Raw genomic sequence first — 14,597 nt, forward strand, 5'->3', positions numbered from 1 at the left:
TCTTTTTTAAGAAACTAGATCTATTGAGGTATATTTGACATACAATAAACTGTCAATTTGTCATGTTTGAATTACACAACTGGACAAGCATTGACATGTACACACACATACACACAGAGACTATGAAACAGTCACCACAATCAAGACAATAAACATATCCACTACCCTCAATGTTTCCTCAGCTTTGGGTAATCCCTCTCTCCCCTCCTCTCCTGTCCCCAGGCAACCACTGATCTGCTTTCTGTCACTATAGAGTAGTTTGTATTTTCTAGAGTTTTGTATAAATGGAATGATATAATAATTGTTTTTTCATGTTTGGTTCTTTTCACTCAAAAAAAGTATTTGGTGATTGTGTTGCCAATGTGATAGTATTAAGAAGTGGTACCTTTAAGAGGTAATTGAGCCATGAAGGATCCTCCTTTGTGTGTGGGATTAAGGCCCTTATAAAAGATGCTTCACACAGCGTTTGGCTAACTTGCCCTCCTGCCTTCCACTGTGTGAGGACGCAGTGTTGCTCCCTTCCAGAGGCTGCAGTAAGAAAGCCCTCACCAGACACCAAATACCAGCGCCTTGACCTTAGTCTTCCTAGCCTCCAGAATTGTGAGAAAATAAATTTTTGTTCTTTATAAATTACTCAATCTCAGGTATTTTGTTATAGCAGCACAATGGACTAAGACACTGGGTAATTTATAAAAAAGAAAACTTTATTTCTTACAGTTCTACAGGCTGAGAAGTCCAAGGTCAAGGCGTTGGCAGATTCGGTGTCTGGTGAGGGCTACTCTCCGCTTCCAAGATGGCATCTTCTTGCTGTGTCCTCACATGGCAGAAGAGATGGAAGGCAAAAAAGGCCAAGCAGCTCTCCAAAGCCTCTTTTAGAAGGGCATTAATCCCATTCATGAGGGTGGAGGCCTCATGATTTAATCACTTCCCCAAAGGCCCCACATATAATCACCTCTGGGTTTAAGTTCCAACATATGAATTTTGGACGGACACATAGATTCAAACCATAACAGAGATTCATGCATATTTATGTGTGTCTCAATGGTTCCTTCCCTTTTATTGCTGGCTAATATTCCATTGCATGCGGGTACCATTGTGTGTTTATCCATTCATCTCTTGATGGACATTTGGGTTGTTTCCAGGATGGGGCTACTGCAAATAAAGCTTCTATGAAAGTTTGTGTACAAGTTTTTATAAGGACATATATTTAATTTTATCTTGGGTAAATACTGAGGCATGATAAGACTATATAACATAGTGGAGGTACATTTAGCTTTTTAAAAAACTACCAAACTGTTTTCCAAAGTGGATGTACCATTTTATATTCCCACCAGCAGTGTATGAGAGTTCCAGTTGTTCTGCATTCCTGTCAACACTGAATATGTACAACCTTTTTAATTTTAGCCATTCTAATAGGTGTACAGTGCAATCTTATTGTGGTTTTAATCTGGACCTCCCTCACTAGTCATGTGAGTATATTTTCATGTCCTCGTTAGCCAGTCATATGTCTACTTTGATGAAGTGTCTGTTCAAACTTTTTCCCATTTCATTATTATTGAGTTGTTTGTCTTATTACATTGTGAGAGCTCTTTATATATTCTAGATACAAGTCTTTTGTTAAGTATATGCTTTACAAGCGTTTTTTCCCAGTCTGTGGCTTACCTTTTCATTTTCTTAACAGCGTTTTTTGAAGAGCAGAAATTCTAAATGCTGATGAGGTTAAATTTATCAATTTTCTCTTTTATGGATTGTGATTTTAATGTCATCTAAGAAATCTTTGTCTAACCCAAGATCATAAAGACCTTGTTTTCTTCCAGAAGTTGTATGGTTTTAGGTTGTACATTTAGATCTCTGATCCATTTTGAGTTAATTTTTGTATATAATGTGAGGTATAGATCAAAGTTCATTTTTGTGCATGTGGACATCCAATTATTCCATCAACATTTGTTGAAAGGACAATATTTCTTCACTGCATTTCTTTACAACTTTGTCAAATATCAGTTGCCCATGATGTGTGGATTTATTCTGGGACACCATGTAGTTTCATCAATCTATTTTCTATCTTTACACCAATATTATACTGTTTTTATTAGTGTAGTTTTATACAAGTTGAGTATCCTTTATCCAGATTGGTTGGGACCAGAAGTATTTCGGATTTTGAATTTTTTTTTCAGATTTTGGAATATTTATATTATACTTACTGGCTGAGCATCCCAAATCCAAAAGTTTGAAATCCAAAATGCTCCAGGGAGAATTTTCTTTGAGCATCACATCAGCACTCAAAAAGTTTCAGATTTTGTATTTTTGTATTTGATATGCTCAACCTGTAATAATCTTTGAAATCAGGTAGTGTAAATTCTCCAACTTTGTTCTTCTTTTCAGCGTTGTTTTGATTATTTTAGGTTTTTTGAATTTCCATGTGACTTTTAGAATCATTTTGTAAGTTTCTAGAAAAAAAAAGCTTGCTGGGATTTTAATTGGGATTGAATTGAATCTGTAGATCAATTGTGGAGAATTGACATTGTGCCAATACTGAGTCTTTTGACCCATGAAAAAGGTCTCTCTCTCTCTCTCTCTCTCTCTCTCTCTCTCTCTCTGTCTCCATTTACTTTGGTTTTTAATGTCTTTTAGCAATATTTTTTAGTTTTCGGTGTACAGGTCTTTTATATCTTTTTCCAATTTTGTTCCTAAATGTCAAATTTTGTCTTTTCTTTCTTTTTATTTTTGTTTCTTTCTTTTTTTTTATGAGACAAATTCTCTTTCTGTTATCCTGGGTAGAGTGCAGTGGTGTCATAGTAGCTCACTGGAACCTCAAACTCCTGGGTAATATCACATATTTTAGAATACAACATATTCTGTTGTAATCAGTATTGCTTTTCAAAATTTTAATTTCTAATTGTTCATTGCTAGTATATAGAAATACAATTGATTTTTTTTTTTTTTTTTTTTTTTTTTTTTTTTTTTTTTTTTTTTTTTTTTTTTTGAGACAGAGTCTCGCTTTGTTGCCCAGGCTAGAGTGAGTGCCGTGGCGTCAGCCTAGCTCACAGCAACCTCAAACTCCTGGGCTCGAGTGATCCTTCTGCCTCAGCCTCCCGGGTAGCTGGGACTACAGGCATGTGCCACCATGCCCGGCTAATTTTTTATATATATATCAGTTGGCCAATTAATTTCTTTCTATTTATAGTAGAGACGGGGTCTCGCTCTTGCTCAGGCTGGTTTCGAACTCCTGACCTTGAGCAATCCGCCCGCCTCGGCCTCCCAAGAGCTAGGATTACAGGCGTGAGCCACAGCGCCCGGCCTACAATTGATTTTTGTATGTTGATCTCATATCCTGAAACCTGCTAAACTCACATATGCTGGTAGCTTTTCTGTAGATTCTATCACTGAATTTTCTACATAGATAATCATGCTATGAAAACAGACAGTTTACTTTGAGCTTACTATTGCTTTTCCTCAGCTAATTTTTCTGGCTATCACCTCCAGTGCAATGTTGAACAGAAGATATAAGAATGGACATCTCTGTCTTGTTCTTGATATCAGGAAAAAAGTACTCCGTGTTCATGATTAAGTATGATGTTAGCTGTGGGTTTTTCATAAATATCCTTTATCAGGTTGAGGAAGTTCTATTCTATTCCTAGTTTTCTAGGAGCTTTTTTTCTTCTTCTTTTTTTTTTTTAAATTGGGAATGGTTGTTGGATATTTGCCAAATGCTTTTCCTCCATCTATTGAATAGATTATACAGTTTTCCTTTTTTAGTTTGTTAATACCTGGATTACATTGATTGATTTTCAAATATTTACATCAAACTTGAATTCTTGTGATAGACTCTATCCAGTTATGAGCTGTTGTCCTTTTATATGTTTTTGAAACCAATTTGCTAAAATTTTGTTTGGAATTTTTTTCATGTATGTTCATAAAGCATATTGGTCTATAGTTTTCTTCTCATTTAATGTTTTTGTATGCTCTCTGATATCAAGGTAACATTGGCCTCATTGAATGAGTTGGGAGTATTCCTTTGTCCTTACTTTTATGGAAGAGTTTGTGCAATACTGGCATAATTTCTTCTCTAGTTGGTAGAATTCACCAGTGAAGCCATCTGAGCCTAGAGTTTTCTTTGTGAGAAGGTTTTTAACTATGATCTCAATTACTCTAATACATATAAGGCTCTTCAGTTTACAGGGGTATTCCATTTTATTATACTTTATTGTGCTTTCACAGATACTTCATTTTTTACAAATTCAAGGTTTGTAGCAACCCTGTATCGGCACCATTTTTCTAACAGCATGTGCTCACTTCATATCTCTGAGTCACATTTTGGTAAGTCTCACAATATTGCAAACTTTTTCATCATTATTGTATCTGTTATGGTGATTTGTGATCAGTGACCTTTGGTGTTACTGTTGTAATTGCAATAATAATAGAAATAGTAGGGACACTAGAATCAGAAGTGGAGACTGAAGATGTGACCAAATTGCTGCAATCTCATGATAAAACTTGAATAGATGGGGAGTTGCTTCTTATGGATGAGCAAAGACAATGGTTTCTTGAGATGGAATCTACTCCTAGTGAAGATGCTATGAACATTGTTGAAATGACAATAAAGGATTTAGAATATTACATAACTTAGTTGATAAAGCAGCGGCAGGACTTGAAAGGATTGATTCCAATTTTGAAAGAAATTCTACTGTGGGTAAAATGCCATCAAATAGCACCACGTGCTACAGAGAAACCTTTCATGAAAGGCAGAGTCAATCTATATGGTTCATTGTTGTTTTATTTTAAGAAATTGCCACAGTCACCTCAACTTTCAGCAACCATCAGCCTGGTCAGTCAGCAGCATCAACACTGAGGCAAGACCCTGCACTAGTAAAATGATTATGACCTGCCAAAGGCTCAGATGATTGTTAGCATTTTTTAGCAATAAAGGATTTTAAATTAAGATATGCACATTTTTAAACATAATGCTGTTATACACTTAATAGACTACAGTATAGTGTAAACATAGCTTTTATATGCACTGGGAAATCAAAAACTATGACTCATTTCATTGTAAGATTGGCTTTGGAAGGGAAGGGAACTCACATTATTTCTGAGGTATGTCCGAATCTATTTCTTTTTGAATAAGCTTTGCTAATTTGTATCTTTAAGGAATTTGTCCATTTCATGAGGTTGTCAAATTAATTAACATTAAATTATGCACAACATTCTCTTGTTATCTGTGGTGATATCATCACCCTCATCCTGATATTGGTAATTTGTGTGTTTTATTTGTTTCTTCAATTGTCTCTCTCTTTCTCCCCTGTGGATTTATTCCTTTTGTCCACGCAATACTATATAAAGTAGACAATGGCAATAGTTTTTTGGTTTTATTTTTTTTTCAAATGCTAGAGTGCATTTGGTGTCATCCTTGCTCACTGCAACCTCAAACCCTTGGGCTCAAGCGATCCTCCTGCCTCAGCCTCCTGAGTAGCTGGGACTACAGGAGTGCACCATCACCAGCTAATTTTTTTAAGTTTTTGTAGAGACGGGGTCTTGCTATGCTGCTCAGGCTGGTCTTGAACTCCTGGCCTCAAGTGATCCTCCCACCTTGGCCCCCCAAAGTGCTGGGATTGCAGGTGTCAGCCACTGTGCCTGGCCCAATAGTTTTATATTAACCATCCTTTCTTGTGTTTGGGGCACTGTCTCACCCTATGAGGTAGAATTTGCTTTTCACTATAGATCCTGAAGATAGTAAAGATGTACTCTCTCAGCTTCCCTTGCAGCTAGGGTGTGGACACATGACCTTGGCTCCACCAGTCAGATGCACTCACTGCCGACTGAGTCTGAGGGCGGGGTGGGAAGAAGCAAGGCCCCATAGATCCCACTCAGGCTGGGCTGCTGGCAGCAAAGGCAGTGCCACCAGTTTCCCAAGGAGCAGTGGTAGGCGTGCCTCTTGTGGCAGCACCCTGAGTCCTGCAGTGTCTGTGCCCAGTCATGGGTGGGAGCCACAGGGGAGCCCCCAGCCCAGCACTGTGGTGGGATTTGGAACCTTTCTTCTCTCTGCAAAGCCTCCAAGCCTGGTTCTCCAGGCCTCCCCAAATGCTTGTGGGATACCCACCATCCTTTGGGCTTCCCCTAGCCAGTCTGTTTCTGTTGTGTGCAACTAGAACCATGATGGATTGCGTCTTTGCAGATGCTGTCTGATTGCACACTGCTTCAAGGGCTCCCCTTCCCAGGCTCAGGGATGCCACTGGCCCGTGGTTTGCTTCTTAGAACTGGGGCTGCTCTGCATAGAGTCCTTCGCTGGCTCTTCTTACTCCATCCTTCCTCTATGGTTCGTGTCTTTTCATAGTTATGAATGTTAGAGGCTTCATATGACTTGTGGGATAGATGACAGTCTCTTAAGCTCCACCAGTCACTGGGTGACTTTTGGTGCCATTTACTAAGATAGGCTTCTGAGAAGCTTTGAGGCTTGGAGGAGAATTCTTAATGCTGCTGTAGACTTGTAGGTATCAAGGGGATATTATGGTATTAGTTATCTTTTGCTGCATAACAAATTACCCCAAGTGACTTAGCTCGGAGGTTGTAGCTTAGAGTCACTCGTGAAGTGACAAACTGTCATCCAAGGCTGCAGTCTTTGAAGACTTGACTGGGGCTGAGGGATGTACTTCCAAGATTACTCATCTGGCTGTTGGCAAGCAGCTCAGGCCCTTACCATGTCCCCCTGCCCAGTGATGCATGGAGGAGCTACAGAAGAGAGAGGATGGGCAGCAGGGAGTGGGGGGACGGGAGGGGAGGAGAGGGGAGGGGGAGCAAGTGAAAAAGTGCCAGAGAGAGCTCCCAAGATACAAGCTGCACTCTTTTATAACCTCTACTTGAAAGTTGCACCCCATGGGTCCTACCGTGCTCTACTTGTCAAAAGTGAGGCACTGATCTCAATCCCACTCGAGGGAAGAGGGGGTAAGCTACACTGTGAGAGGGGCATTATCAGAGAACTTTGGACATATTCTTGAAATCCTATTTTTTAACACCTATGAAAACTCTGTATCAGGTACCAGGAGAGGATGGGTTCGAGAGGAGATGACACTTGAAGCAGAGGTCAGTTAGAGGGCTCTGGCACCAATCTAGGCCCAAGGGATCTTGTTAAAACTTAAGTCAGGTTCTGCCTTTGGCAATGGTGGAGTAACACCTATCAGACCAACAGATAACAACTATGAACCCAGAATGAAATATTAAAGACAGTACCTCCTGATGCCATGAAGTACTGAGCAATAGAGGCTCATAACCTTAGGGAAGTTGGGCCCAGCACCAGGTGAGTTTCTCAGTTGTCTGCATGTGAAGGTGGGCCACAGAGGACTCCATGCTGATGGCTAAAACTCAGAGACTTGGAGAGCAGACTTTGAGGTGACTACAACAAAGAGAAAGCAGGAGGGGTAGTTCCTGAGAGGAGAGAAAAGGTGCCCTGAATTTGGTATATAAACTCTGTCCAAATCTCTGGTTGACCCCAGAGCTATGCATGCAAAGGGCAGACTTCAACAAAAGAACTGAACAGAGATTTCAGTTGCTGCCCAATATAAAGGAAACCGAGTTTGGATATTTACGTCAGTGCCCAACACAGGGGAGATACAATTTGAATTTAGCAAAGTTAATTGTCTGCCCAAACAACAAACAACATACGAACAGCAATGCCTCTCTGGAGAAATACAATGGAAATTAAGAAGCCAAATCCACTGGCACTCATTATTGACAGTGTCTAAGATATAATGTTGAATTACTAGAAGAAACAAGAAAATGTCCTGATACTCAAGGAAAAAAGCATTCAAGGGAAACTGACCTTGAAATGCCTATGGTCAAGGGCATAAAGCATGCCCAGAATGGTTTTTATGCTGACACATGTGCTTCTTCATTACCACAAATATAGCAGCATTTAAAAGTTCTCTACCAATATCATACTTTGAAGTAATATTATTTCTAGTAAATATTTCTAGATATCTGCAATAACTGCAATGTGATATGAAAATGTTTATTCCTATGGGTGACAAAATCACATGTACTGCCAATACTATTGTGGTTTGTTGCCTACGTTCATAATTGAAGGAAGTGCGAAATTTTAGTTAGTTGATTTCTCCCCAATAACACCAAAAACCATGCCTGGCACATAGTAGGTGCTCAATAAATATTTCTTAAATGAATGAATACATCTATGTTACAATTTTGTAGTTAAGGGTTTAAAATCAGTTGTCTTGTCTTTCACATCCATTAATACAATGAATTGATTATGAGGGCTACTATTTGATGATTGCTGGGTATGTGCCAGGCACTGTTTTATAAACATTATCTGGTCTAATTCTTACAACCCTGAAGCAGGTACTATTATTAGTACTGCTTTATGGCCATGGAAACTGAACCAAACAGAGTCTAAGGAATCTGTTCAATGTCACACAGCTGGTATTAGAACTCAAATCTGTCTGAGTCCAGAGCCCATGTCCTCAACCACTTCGGGACCAGTGTCAACTATAGTAGACAGCCACAGATGAATGCGCACAGCAACTTTAGCCGACAGCCATGATATGAAGGCACACAGCCGAGTGTGGACTTCAGCTGACAGCCATGATATAACTTTTCTAATTTTTCATTTATCAAAATAAAATTGTGAACATTTAAAAATAACGTAATGAAAACATATATGTATATGTTACCTATTCTGATTTACATTACAAGTAAAGCTGCCTGTAAAGTAAAACAAGCTTTCAGTGCTTTAAAGCTTTCCTCATCACACAAGAGCAAAACGGATTCATCGTCAACGCACAGCGCAAACTATCGTGCAAACTATGAGTGCCGGCTGTGGGCAAGGCTTTGCGGCCGGTGAGCGGGGGACCAAAGTGGTTAAAGTATGAAGGTAAAACTTACTGTGGGTGTCTTAGGCTCAGAGACTGGCCCTTAGATCCAACAAATCCTTCTTTGGTCTCCTTCATGGACTAAGGCCCAGAACAACTCTATTTCATCCTTATCTTCTTAGGCTACTTGTGGTGCCGTCTGGGGGAGCTCATCCACTCATCCAGCTTCAAACAACCACCACAGAGCTAAATACTATCGGGTTTGAATCTGCAGGACCAACCTCTTCTGCTCTCTGAATCCAATGTCCACCTGCCCCCTGGACACCTCTCCCTGCCACCTTCAAGCTCCTTTATGTCAATGCAAGATTCACCTTCCCTTTGAGGACTTTCCAGGCCCTTTCCAGGCAGACCTGCCCACTTGATGTCCCTTCTGTACTTTGCACACATCCTATAACCACTACCCATTGTATTACCCAGTTTATTTACAAGCCTGCCTCTCCTTACCATTCTGGCAGCTCCTTAACAACAGGGACTATTTCTAATTTGTCTCTAAATTCCTAGGACTTAGAATAATGTCCGAAACAGTAGATGCACTGTAGATGCTTGTTAAATGGGTGAATGTATGAATGAATGAATGATATGCGCCTACTTAACACTTTGGCTAGTGTGTTTATGATTTACACATAACTAAATGTGTGGTATAGAAATGTAAATGTTAAGTGTAACATGTAAACATGTAAAAGGTAAAAGTGTAAAAATGTGAATGATTAAAAACATGACCCAAGGAAATAATAATAGATTTTTAAAATAAGAAATTTTATTAGAGAAAAAGAAATTATTGAAAAGAAACAGCTGTAAATTCTTGAACTGAAAAACACAATATCTAAAGTGAAAAATCCACTGGCTGTTCTTAATAAGAGATTGCCGATGACAGAAGAGTTGTGAACTTGAAGACAGCAATAGAAATGATCCATTCTGACAAACCAAGAGGAACAACAGTAAAAAGAGCAGAGACTCAGTGGCCTGTGGAACAATAAAAAAAGGTCAAACGTCTATTTCATGTACAGGACAGGATGGAGAAAATGGGGAAGAAAAACTATTTGAAGAAATAATGGCTGAAAAGCTCCAAAATTTGGAGTAATATATAATTTACAGACTCAATGAAGCTCCATGAACTTCAAGGAGGATTAAAAGAAGGGAAAACAAGATGTAGGCACATTGCAGTCAAACTACTGAAAAGAAAGGATGATAAGAAAAATCTTGACAGCACTTGGATCAAAGCGAAACACTATATATAGGAGCATGTTAACAAGAATTCCCGCTACATTCTCATCAGAAGCAATGGAAAGCATGAGAGAGTGGAGCAATATCTTTAAAGTGCTAAAAAAAAAAAAAAAGAAAAACAAACTTTCAATCCAGAACTCTATATCCAGGGAATATATCCTTCAAGAATGAAGATCAAATAAGGGTATTTTGAGATACATGAAAGCTAAGAGAATTCATCAACAGATCTTCCCCAAAAGAAATGCTGAAGGAAGTCTTCAGTGTGCACAAGAATGATAGTGATGCGGAAAATGTGCCGGGATGTGGCCGATTGCTGCCTCCCCGTAGTTCCGCATTGTCGCGCCCGCCTCGCCAGCAAGGAAGACGCGGCAACTGGAGTTCTTCTGACAGCGCTTTAATGGGGATTGCTTAACTAGTTACATGCGGAAGACGCCGAGGCGTTCTCGGGGGCTGCTTATATAGACAGTAAGTACAAGGGGCATAACCTGATTGGTCAACACAGAACAGGAGAGGAGGCAAGGCTTTGCATATGCACTGAACATCTGTTTGTCAGACGCACAGTAGGGTGTGACCAGGAAGCGGGCGCCATCTAGGAATGGCGTTGCCACCGCGCCCCACACCGCATCTCGGGGGCCAGTGCTGTGCATGGCCAGTTAAAGGCACACTGGGACTGGGCCTGGGACTGGGCCCCGTGACACCCTGTCGCTGGGACTGGGCCCCGCGACACCCAGCCCCCCCAGGACACCCGTGTGCAGGAATGCCCCAGGCCCTCCTGCCCCAGCCTGTTTCCGGCCAAGCTGCTTACATGATCCTGATTGGGTAACTTTTGAATCCCACTGTTTTTGGTTGGATGTTAAAGCTTGTTGTTGATTGGATGTTAAAGCCTGTTGCTGATTGGATGTTAAAGCCTGTTGCTGATTGGATGTTAAAGCTTGTAGTTGATTGGATGCTTCTTGAGCCCTACCAAGGGTATAAAAGCTGGGCCAGAAGGGCAGGAAGGGGAGAACATCGGGCGAGGGGAACGTGGGGGAACGTTGGAAGACACGAAGAGAGCTGTAACACTAGGTGTGCTGAGCCTGCTGTGGAAGAATAAAGGCTGTTCTCCGACTCTTCGTGTGCCGCTCGGTTCTTTCCCCGGTCAAATGGATAAGAGCTGCAACAAGAGCTGTAACACTAGCTGTATACACTGCTGCAACAATGGTAGTGGAAAGCCTGGATCTTTGGGTAGAAATGAAGAACACCAGAAATGGTAAATGTGCGGGTAAATATCAATGAATAGCTATTTGCTCTTAATTTCTTTATAATACTATGACTTTTTTTTTCATTTTTTTTAATTTCGGCATATTATGGGGGTACAGATTTTAAGGTTTCAATAAATGCCCATTTCCCCCCCTCCCCCCACAAGTCTGAGTCTCCATCATGACCATCCCCCAGATGGTGCACATCTCACTCATTATGTATGTATATACCTGCCCCCCTTATGACTTTTTAAAGTAAAATTTTTAGTAGTATATTGTAGGGTTTGGTAACTATAGCATAAAGGATGTGATGGAAGGGAAATGAATCTATATAGTGGAGAGTTTCTTGCATTTGTGCACAATATTAACTTTAGACTGTGAAATGTTAAAGATACATATCATAATCTCTAGAGCAACCTGTAAGAATCAATCCAAAGAGGTATAGCTAAAAATATAATTTAAATTGAATTCTAAAAAATATTCATTTAATCCAGGCAGGAAAGGGGGAATACATGGACAAAGTCAAATGGGACAGATAGTATGACAATAGACCTAAACTCAACCTTATCAAATATTACATTCAACATAAATGGGCTGAACACTCTAATTAAAAGGCTGAGATCATCACAGTGGGTAAAAGGGCAAGGCTTTGACTGTCTGCAAGGGATGCAATGTAAATATAGAGACACAGATGGGTTGATAGTAAGAAAATGCAAAATAATATACCATGCAGGCCTGGCGAGGTGGTTCATGCCTGTAATCCTAACACTCTGGAAGGCTGAGGTGGGAGGATTGCTCAAGGTCAGGAATTCGAGACCAGCTTGAGCAAGAGCGAGACCCTGTCTCTACTAAAAATAGAAAGAAATTAATTGGCCAACTAAAAAGATATAGAAAAAAAATTAGCCAGGCATGGTGGCACATGCCTGTAGTCCCAGCTACTTGGGAGGCTGAGGCAGAAGGATTGCTTGAGCCAAGGAGTTTGAGGTTGCTGAGAGCTAGGCTGACGCCATGGCACTCTAGCCCAGGCAACACAGTGAAACTCTGTCTCAATCAATCAATCAATAATAAGATATACCATACAAAGAGTAAGCATAGGAAAGCGGGGATGGATATGTTAATAGCAGACAAAGTAGAGTTAAAGTCAAAGAGTAGCACTTTAGATAAAAGGTAATAATTACATAAGGGCCAATTAATCAGGAACACATAGAATTCATAAATATGTTTGCACCCAATAACAGAGCTTCCAAATACAGGAAATGAAAATTGACAGAATAAAGGGAGAGATAGACATTTCCACAGTTATAGTTGGAGACTTTAACATTGGTGCCTCAGCAATTGATATAGCAACTCCATAAGAAATCAGTAAATATATAAGATACATATGACATGATCAACCATTTTTCTTCATTGATTTTTATAAAATACCTTACTCAACAACTGCAAAATGTAGCTTCGTTACAAGGGCACAGTGTGCATTCACCTAGATAGAGCAACTGCTGGACCATAAAACAAGTTTCAGTGTATATAAAAGGATTGAAATATTACATGGTAATTTTTGAGTACACAGTAGAATTCCATTAGAAATTAATAACAGGAATATATATCCAAATATTTGGAAATTCAACATTACACTTCTAAAAAACCTGTAGGCCAAAGAAGTCACAAAAGAACTTAGAAAATATTTCAGATAGAATAGTAATAAAATAAAACATATTAAAATTAGTGGATCAAACAAAACAAGTCAAAACAAATAATCTAGGCCCAGATGATGTCATGGGTGAACTCTAGAAAATATTTAAAAAACAAAAACGTTGAATTTTATACAACACTTTCATAAAATAGAAGAGCAGGGAACAATTCCCAATTGATTTTACGAGGCCAGCACAAACTTAGTGCTAAATCCTGATAAAACGATGATATAAATGAAGAAAATGACAGAAAAACATTCCTCATGAACACTGGAGCAAAAAACTTTATGAGCAAATCATATCCAGCAATATATAAAAAGGAAAGTATTTTATTGCGACTTACAGATGAGGGCATGCATGTTCAGCGACATGCACAGGCCACTCAGTTGTTAGGTGACCTGCGTTCCTGTGACTCAAAGCCCACATGCTTTCCCAGCAATGGCTTCATAGGTCAGGAGCTGTGGGGAGGAACACAGCCAGCCTGTGTCTGTTGTGGGGATTCCAGGCGTGATGCTGGCAGGGTGTGAGCACAGAGTGGCACTGAGGACCTGGTCTAAGGTTCTCCTGCCCCTGACTTTCGGTCCCAGCCCCCCCCCCCCCAGTTTGCCCAATTACTGATGGAGGCCATTCTGTTGGTGGAAGGCCAATGGGTGTGCCTGTTGCTTCTGGAGGCTCCAGGCCTTGCCACATCCAGCCCTTAGGAGGACTGACTACGCAGGTCCGGTTGCCACGGCGACACTGATGATGCCTCCCCCCACCCCAGTCTAGCCATTTGCCTCCCATGGAGACTCCTAGATCTTCCTCTCTCATCTACCCTGGCTTCTGGGAAAGCAGGAAGCCCACGAGGCCTCAGCACACAGGCCTCGAGACCCCCAACTGCACAGCCAGCAGGCAGAGGTGCATCCTTGCACCCCCTGCCGCAAAGCTTGGGGGCGCCTTGCAAGACAGCTCGTCCCCATCCCCACAGGCCACACAGCTTGCACAGAGTCGGATAAAGTGAGCAGGCGGCTGCTTTGATCAGACGAGATCACGAAGTGGCCAGGGTCCCGACAGGCGGTGGCACTTTTGGGAGGGGTCGTGGTTCGGTTCGAGGCAGGGCACGGGGAGAGCAGGAGGTGCAGGGGTGCGGGGAGGGGGGTGAGCGAGGGGCTCGGGCTGTAGGGGTAGGGGCACGGGAGTGGGTGGCCAGGTGCAGGAGGACTTTGAGGAGGGACTGGGGCTGGGGTCCGGCTCTGGGAGAGAGCAGGGTGCGACCAGCTGGGACGGTGGGAGGGACTCCGGCGCTGTGGTCGCCTCAGGGGGCATCCGCCCAGGCCAAAGGGGTTCTTCCGTCCACAGAGGGGAGGGGTGCAGTGAGGGGCTCTGAGCCGCAGGGCTGTGGGTAAGGTGGGGTGCACCTGCTGCGACACTGGGCAGGAAGACCCTACAGGCTCCTGCTGTGGGGGGCAGTGGGGGTGGGCTGTGTGGCAGCAACGTCTCCCCCCCCCCAGCGTTCACAGGCTGCGGCAGAGACTGCGACAGTCAGCGCAGCTGTCCCTATCCCATCAACTCCTCCCCGGGGGTCCCTGGCC

Source organism: Microcebus murinus, unplaced genomic scaffold, assembly GCF_040939455.1.
Source record: "Microcebus murinus isolate Inina unplaced genomic scaffold, M.murinus_Inina_mat1.0 scaf003_hap2_Mmur4.0, whole genome shotgun sequence".
Taxonomy (NCBI): Eukaryota; Metazoa; Chordata; class Mammalia; order Primates; family Cheirogaleidae; genus Microcebus; species Microcebus murinus.